This window comes from Apus apus, chromosome 24 (genome assembly GCF_020740795.1).
Source record: "Apus apus isolate bApuApu2 chromosome 24, bApuApu2.pri.cur, whole genome shotgun sequence".
NCBI lineage: Eukaryota > Metazoa > Chordata > Aves > Apodiformes > Apodidae > Apus > Apus apus.
In genome coordinates this window covers 1,874,417-1,881,715 of record NC_067305.1, presented here as the reverse complement: position 1 = coordinate 1,881,715, position 7,299 = coordinate 1,874,417, and the positions used below count along the sequence as shown (strand labels likewise).

At 63.2% G+C, this 7,299-nt stretch overlaps 1 long non-coding RNA gene across 2 annotated transcripts; it reads right to left on the bottom strand.

Moving 5' to 3' along the window:
- Window positions 1-4,298: 4,298 nt before the first annotated feature.
- On the bottom strand, window positions 4,299-6,798 carry LOC127394202 (uncharacterized). 2 transcript variants are annotated; one of them, XR_007891605.1, is made up of 5 exons: window positions 6,710-6,798; window positions 6,406-6,617; window positions 6,196-6,284; window positions 5,445-5,511; window positions 4,299-4,793 (listed from the first exon to the last, which is right to left on the bottom strand). It is a non-coding gene; the product is annotated as an uncharacterized LOC127394202 (long non-coding RNA). The 2 variants fall into 2 exon arrangements; XR_007891604.1 differs by lacking the exon at window positions 6,710-6,798 and having other exon boundaries at window positions 6,406-6,682.
- Between the last annotated feature and the right edge of the window lie 501 nt (window positions 6,799-7,299).

Here is a 7,299-nt window from a genome sequence, read left to right as displayed (position 1 = left end):
ATGTGCAGGGTCCGGCCCCGACCAACTCGCCCCTCCCGAAAGGCGGGCTCTGGCTCAGCCGGCGCGGCCCCGATTGCTGCTCTTGGGACACTCACGGCCGAACCGCGCCAGAGCGAGAGCCAAAATCCTCCCCGAGAGCCCCTGCACACCCAAAAGTATGAGGTTACACAAGTGGCACCACACCTGCCGTGAGCAACGCCGGGCCCACGCACCGACACCCGCGGCTTAACCCCTCCAGCCCCGAGCGGCCGCGGGGCGTCCCCGCGGAACAGGAGCTGCCGCACGAGCAGGGACACGACTCGGCCCCAGGGTTCTGGGGCCACAGAGGTGGAGCTGGTGAGGTTAAACCAGAGCAGGACCTGCTTTTATCTTGACTCAAGATTCCCCCAGAGCACTTGTCCAGGTTGGATTTGGGGTCCTGGCCCTGGCAAAGCCACAACCAAGGTGGAGCCAGTTCACTGCTGGTAGCAGTTGATCCCCTGGGGTAATATTTGCTCCCGAGAGAAGAGCAGCATCGCCTCCCCCTGCCCAGGGCTGTTTTGGATGCAGCAGCACCAGATGTCACCCCAAAACCCATCTCCCCCTCCATGCTGGGGCAGGGGTGACACAGACCCAATCTGGTCTGTGCAGATTCCAGCCCTGGCATTGACTGGCACCATCCCAAGTGATGGGGACACTGTGGGCCTGGAGAGGCTGGAGCTGCTGGAGCCATCCCCAGCGATGGGGACATGGAGGGGACAGAGAAGTCCCCAGTAATGTGGACACAGTAGGGCTGGAGGGGCTGGAGCTGCTGGAGCCAGGCTTCCTGCTGGGCAGCTGGACTTGCCGGGCATTGGTGGCATGGAGAGGAGACGGCCACTGGGAAAGGATGAGAGTCAAAAACTCTGCCATCCACCACCACCCATGTCCTTTCCTTCTCCTCCTCCATGGCCTGGCTCCTCACCTGGCTCTTCACAGTCAGGGCCAGGATGGACACCAGGGCACGTTGGAGCTGTGACCACCAGCACGGATCGGCCCAGTTGGCCTCTGGCTGGCCCAGAGGAGAGCAGGAATTTGGGATGACACCACCTCAGCTAATCACTGTTTGCTCCCGCTCATGCCCCACCCAGCCAAAGAGGGACCTCCAGCCCCCATCACCCCCTCCTGCACCCCCAGCCCATCGCCGTGCCTTGGGCACTGACCCCAAGCCCCCGATGGGGGTTGTGCCAGGCTGCCCCGTGCTCACAAGCCCTGGCACGGCTGGTGGGCAGAGCCAGGTCCCCACCACGGGCACTGCCAAGTCTCTCACTCTCCCTGTGACTCAGTTTCCCGTCGGGAATGGCTGAGCTGCCCATCGGGAAGCAGGTCACCAGGTGAATCTGATGCTGGCAGCTACAATGTCACTGCCCCCAAACCTTGTGTGCTGGTGTGGGGCTGTGCCCCATGGCAGCCCCCGAGGCAGGGAGGGGGTCTTCCCCCAGTGCCAGGCCTGGCAAGTGAGGGCAGCAGGGACAGGGGGGCTGTGAGGAGGCACTTGCCACCACTGAGCCTTAACGTGCCCCCCCCCCAGCTGTAGGGTTAACCCCCTGCTTGGGGACAGGTGGCCACAGCCTTGTCCCCTCCATGGGTGGGTCCAGGCACGGTGGTGGGCACCTGGCCCTGCCCAGGTGGCATCAGTCACCAGCCTCGGGGCTCAGCAGGCAAAGGCTGGCACGGCCGTGGTGGGGGGCTGTGGTGGGGGGCTGCCAGGGCCCACTGGGGCAGGTGGTGGGTGCAAAGGGGGAAACTGAGGCAGCCGTGGGGTGTACCACCACAGCTCTCGTGGGGGTGTCCCTGTGCCCCTGCCCCAGGCAGTCACTGTCCCCATCTGGAGCTGGGTGATCTGCCAGAGGTCCGGGGGGTGGGGGGTGGGGGGGGCTGCAGGGGGTCCGGGTCCAGCTGTAACTGGAACCCACCCCCCCCGGGGGCTGACCCGCTCACGTAATGCCCGCCCCGCCCTTATGCAACAGCCCCCCACGTGCAGCAATTACCCGGCCCCTCATCAGCGGCCACGCGGGGTAACGAGGCTAATTGGCTGCAGGGCCGGCAGAGCTGCCGGGGGGCTGGGGAAGGGTCTCTCCCCACACACCCCAGGGGAGCCCCCCAGCAATTAGTGCCTGTTGAGCCTTCGTTAGGGGGCTGAGGGTGGCCGGGTGGGACCCCACGGTGGGTGCTCTTGGGGTGGGATGGGGCGTCCCCTCACTGGAGCCAGGAGTCCCTGTCCCCCCTCCCCATCTCCATCCCTGTCCCCTTCCCTATGCCCCTCCCCATCTCCATCCCCTGTCCCCGAGCCCCTCCCCATCCCGTGTCCCTATCCCTTTTCTCCATGCCCCCCCTCATCGCCTGTCCCCCCTCCCTGTCCCTGTCCCCATCCCTGTCCCCCTCCCCGTCCCCCTCCCCGCTCGATGCTCGATGTAGGTCACCGGGCCGAGGTGTCGGTGGCCACAGGGGCCACTCGAGGGGTTTTTCTCCCTCGCCCTCCACCCAGCCCCGACGCCCTGCTCGCCCCCCCGGGGGAGAAGGGCCAAAGGCAGCGACTCCCAGGGCCGCTGAGCCCCGACACACTTCGCTGCACAAATGATGCCGAAAGAACCGGGCTTGGAGGAGGGGGCTGGGACCCCCGATGTCCTCCCCTTCGCTGACCCCTGTTCAGGGGGGCTCAGCCTGGTGGTGGGGGGGGAACACACAGGACAGGGGGCTCCCAGGGCTGTGTCCCCCCAGCCCAGCTTTTCCCCGTGGCTCGGGCAGTGCTGGCTCTGCTGGGCACCTCCCTGGGCACCGCGCGGCCGAATCTCCCGCGTCACCAGTAGGAGGTAAACCGGGAAGAGGGAAGGGGCAGATTTCCCCTCCCACTGGCACCCCCCCCGAGATGGGTAAAAGCACCGGGGCGGGGGGGGGACGGAGACGGGGGACACAGACACGGGGGGGACGTGAGGGGGCTTTTTTTCCCCCCACTTGTTTTTGCTGAATCAAACATTTTTCCTTCTGCTTTCCCTGCTCCTCCCTTTCTTCTCCCCCCCCCTCCCCCCCCCCCCAACTTGCTTCTTAATGAGGTTTTGCAGTAAAAGTCTCCGAGCCTCCGCCGTGGCCTTGAGTTAATCTCCAGGCACCTTCAAAGCCGAGTTATTCCTGCTTTCCCCCCGCCCCATCCTTTGCCTCCATTTTTTTTGAACTTCCCAGCTACCAAAGTGCCAAGTTTCATGTGATGCTGCTTCTCCATCAGCTGGTGGAAAGTGGGGGGGGACAAGGGGCACGTGGGGGTGACATGGGGCACATGGGGGGACATGGGGCACATTGGAGGGGGACACAGGGCACATGGGGGGGACATGGGGCACATTGTGGGGAGACACAGGGCATGTGGGGGGGGACATGGGGCACACAAAGGGGACACGGGGCACATGGGAGGGACATGGGGCACATTGAGGGGGACATAAGGCACATGGGGGGGGACATGGGGCACATTGGGGGGGACACAGGGCACGTGGGGGGTGACTTGGGGCACATGGGGGGGACATGGGGCATGTGGGGGGTGACACGGCACACACAAAGGGGACATAGGGCACATAGGGGGGACCCAGGGCACGTGGGGGGGACACAGGGCACATGGGGGGGACCCAGGGCACGTGGGGGTGACATGGGGCACATGGGGGGACATGGGGCACATTGGGGGGGGACACAGGGCACGTGGGGGGGACGTCGGGCACATTGTGGGCGGACACAGGGCATGTAGGGGGGGACATGGGGCACACAAAGGGGACACGGGGCACATGGGGGGGACCCAGGGCACGTGGGGGTGACATGGGGCACATGGGGGGACATGGGGCACATTGGGGGGGGACACAGGGCATATGGGGGGGACATCGGGCACATGGTGGGGAGATGGGGCATGTGGGGGGTGACACGGCACACACAAAGGAGACATAGGGCACATGGGGGGGGGACAGGGCACATGGGGGGGAGATGGAGCACGTGGGGGGGACATGGCACGTGGGGGGTGACATGGGGCACATTGGGGGGGACATGGGGCACATTGGGGGGGGGACACAGGGCACATGGGGGGTGACATGGGGCACATTGGGGGGAAGATGGGGCATGTGAGGAGGGACACAGCACACGCAGAAGGCACATGGGGCACATGAGGGGACACAGGGCACATGGAGGGTGACGTGGGGCACATATGGGGGACACGGTCCCTTGGGCTAAGGCAGGGAGGTGGGATGAGGTCTTGCCAGGGGGGTCCCTCCAGGCAGCTCATCTTCGGGGGGAGTTTCCATACAGGAGTGAAAAAGGGGTATCTGGGGAATTTTTTTTTAAGTGAGAATATTGTGGATACACTGCAAAAAACATACCCAAGAGGGTGGGCAGATCTCTCTTTGATGCTGACATAGAGGACTTTGGGGGCCCAGTGACACTGAGGTGACACCCTGGGGGTCAAGGGGGCCGGGGAGCAACCCCTCTCTGGGTCTTTGCAGGGATGGCTGTGGGACATTGGACCAGGGACTGGTGGCCAGTGGTGGCCAAGGGACCTGTCCTGGCTGCCCAGTTGGGCTCTGCTGTAGGAACTGGCCGCCTTGGAGCCACTGGAGCTTCCTTGGCAGCCCCACACAGCCCTGGCCCCAGCCCCTCGATGGCATGGCTGCTGCTGGGCAGCACTGGACATGCTGGGTCAAGGGTGGTCCTCAAAGCACCCATCCATCCCTGGGGGGCTCCTGGACATCCTCACCCTCCCCATCACTTGTGACCTCCTCAGTCCTGATTGCAGCAGGTCCAAAACCCTGAGGAGGGAAGAATCCTAGAATCATCAGATGGTTTGGGTTGGAAAAGACCTTTAAGATCATCAAGTCCAACCATTCCCCCAGCCCTGCCAAGGCCACCACTGCCCCGTGTCCCTCAGCACCACATCTACAGGGCTTTGAAACCCCTCCAGGGATGGGGACTCTCCCCTGCCCTGGGCAGCCTGGGCCAGGGCCTGACAGCCATTTTGGGGAAGAAATTGTTCCTAATATCCAATCTAAACCTCCCCTGGGCAACCTGAGGCCATTTCCTCTGGTTCCATCACTTGTCCCTGGGGAGCAGAGCCCGACCCCCCCTGGCTCCAGCCTCCTCTCAGGCAGCTGCAGAGCCAGCAGGTCTCCCCTCACCTCCTTGTCTCCAGGCTGAACCCCCAGCTCCCTCAGCTGCTCCTGCTCACACTTGTGCTCCAGCCCCTTCCCCAGCTCCACTGCCCTTCCCTGGACACGCTCCAGCCCCTCCGTGTCCTTCTTGTAGCGAGGGGCCCAGAACTGAGCCCCAGATTCGAGAAGCAGGTGCCAAGAGCAGCTGAGCTGCTGGAACACGGGGTGCTGCACCCACCCACCCACACCAGAGCCATCAGCCACCCCTTGATTTCCTTCTCTGGTGCCCCTGGCTGCCCACTGCACCCATACCTGGGCACCCTGCTCCAGAGCCGATCTGGAGGCTTTAGCACAAGTTAATCCCAGCAATCTCTTAATTCTAGGGACCAAAATAGGAAAGATCAGTAGGTCAGTGGGAAAAGCTCTTGGCCAAAGTTAACATGTTAATGCAGAGAGAAAGAGCAGGGGAGAGGAAAGCTCTGCTTTCTCCCCCTGCATCCTGCAGGGGACCCTCTCTGGGGCCACCGAGATGAGCTGGGGGGATCTTGGCAGCTCTGCCCAAGCCTGGGGAGGGAAGGGAGGTTTTTTTTTTTCCCCTCTCTCATTCAGACATCCCAACCCCGGCACTCACGTCCCTGGGGCGGTTTCACTGCGGTTTCAATCCCGGCCTCCAGAGGCGAAAGGTTGCGCATTAACGCGCTGCACCGCTGAGCGCCTCTAATTAGGGCTTGGCAGGGACCCGCCTCGGCCCCGTAAGCACCTTTTTGGCTGCTGCTCTGGAAAAAGCCCTGCCGGAGGACTTAGCTTTTAATACAACCAAAGCCCAGGTGAGCCACCCACCACCCAGCCCCACACGAGCTGCTCCAAGCCCCCGCTCTGGGTTCCCAGCCCTGCGGGGACTCACTGGGTGGTCTCAGGGAAGCCCCCTGAGGGGTTGCAGCATCCCCAGGGAAACCAGCCCAGGGCTCTTCCTCACATCCCTGGTTGTCATCCCCCCCGGGCTGGGTGCTTTGGGGCAATAATACCGCGATGGGAGCAGTTTCCTTAAATCCATCTCTGTTACCTCAAGCAGCTTAGCACCAGAAACTCTCTTCCTCTCGGTTCCTGTAACACGATCCCAGCTTAGCAAAGCCCCGGGTTTAGCCGCTGCCCCTGCAGTGCAAGTGAGGAGAGGAGAATTGAATAATACGAAAGCACAAAACAAAAGGATCTGCTTGATTTAAGCAGCGGGGAGGGAGGGGGCAGGGGCTCCCAGCTCTGCCCACGGGGTCACCTGTGGAGGGGGAGGGTGCTCAGCCGGATGATAGTGGGTGCAGCCCCTCTGGGATGCCTCTTTTTTTTTATGGGTCACTGGGTCAGGATTGCTCCTGCTGCTGGGGACCTGGAGGAGGCCAGCCTGGAGGCACGTTCAGCCTGAAGCTGTCCCCTTGCTGTGCTTTTTGGTGGCCAATATTCCCCTTTTCCAGAATGTTCCCGTCTCACGCTCTGCCGGAAGAGGCCAGGGAAACTCGGTGCCCTTTGCAGAGGCAACATCGCACCACGGAGGGTCTTCCCACCTTCCCCACCCCACCACCCACCATCCCACTGCTCAGGATGGTGCTTCCCAGCCCCGGCTCCTGGTGCTGGTGGTTCTAGCTCATCCCCTGGCTCCCAGCTGGCCGGCCTGGCTCCCATCACACAGCTCACCTTGGACTCTGCTCCCAGCAGGGCCAGGCGGCCGCTGGGGTTGCTGGGGAGACAGGCTGATTTATTTACCATCAGGGCTGAGATAAGGAGCGTGAAAGGGGAGGAGAAGCACATGGTGTCCAATGTGCCTGACCCACTTTTCCAGCGCTCGGGCATCGCTCGCCCTCGGCTATTGGATTGCAGCTGTGGACACCCCGCTGCTCGCCAGAGCCACGGGGCTTGGAGGGTCTGGGGGGTCCTTGCTTCTGAACCCCGTTTTCCCCAGGCTGGTTGGGAATAGAGGGAAGGTATCCCCGGGACACTGTGGGGGCTAAATGGCTGGATGCTGAGACGCTGCCTTGGGGACCAACCTCGGGTGACAGCGCGTTGCAGTGGGCTCCTCCAGCCTGCCCTTGGCTGTGGTCCCCACCGTGGTGTGTCCCCGGGGTACAGCAGGGAAACTGAGGCACGGAGCAAGGTGGGGATGAGCAAGATGGCAGGG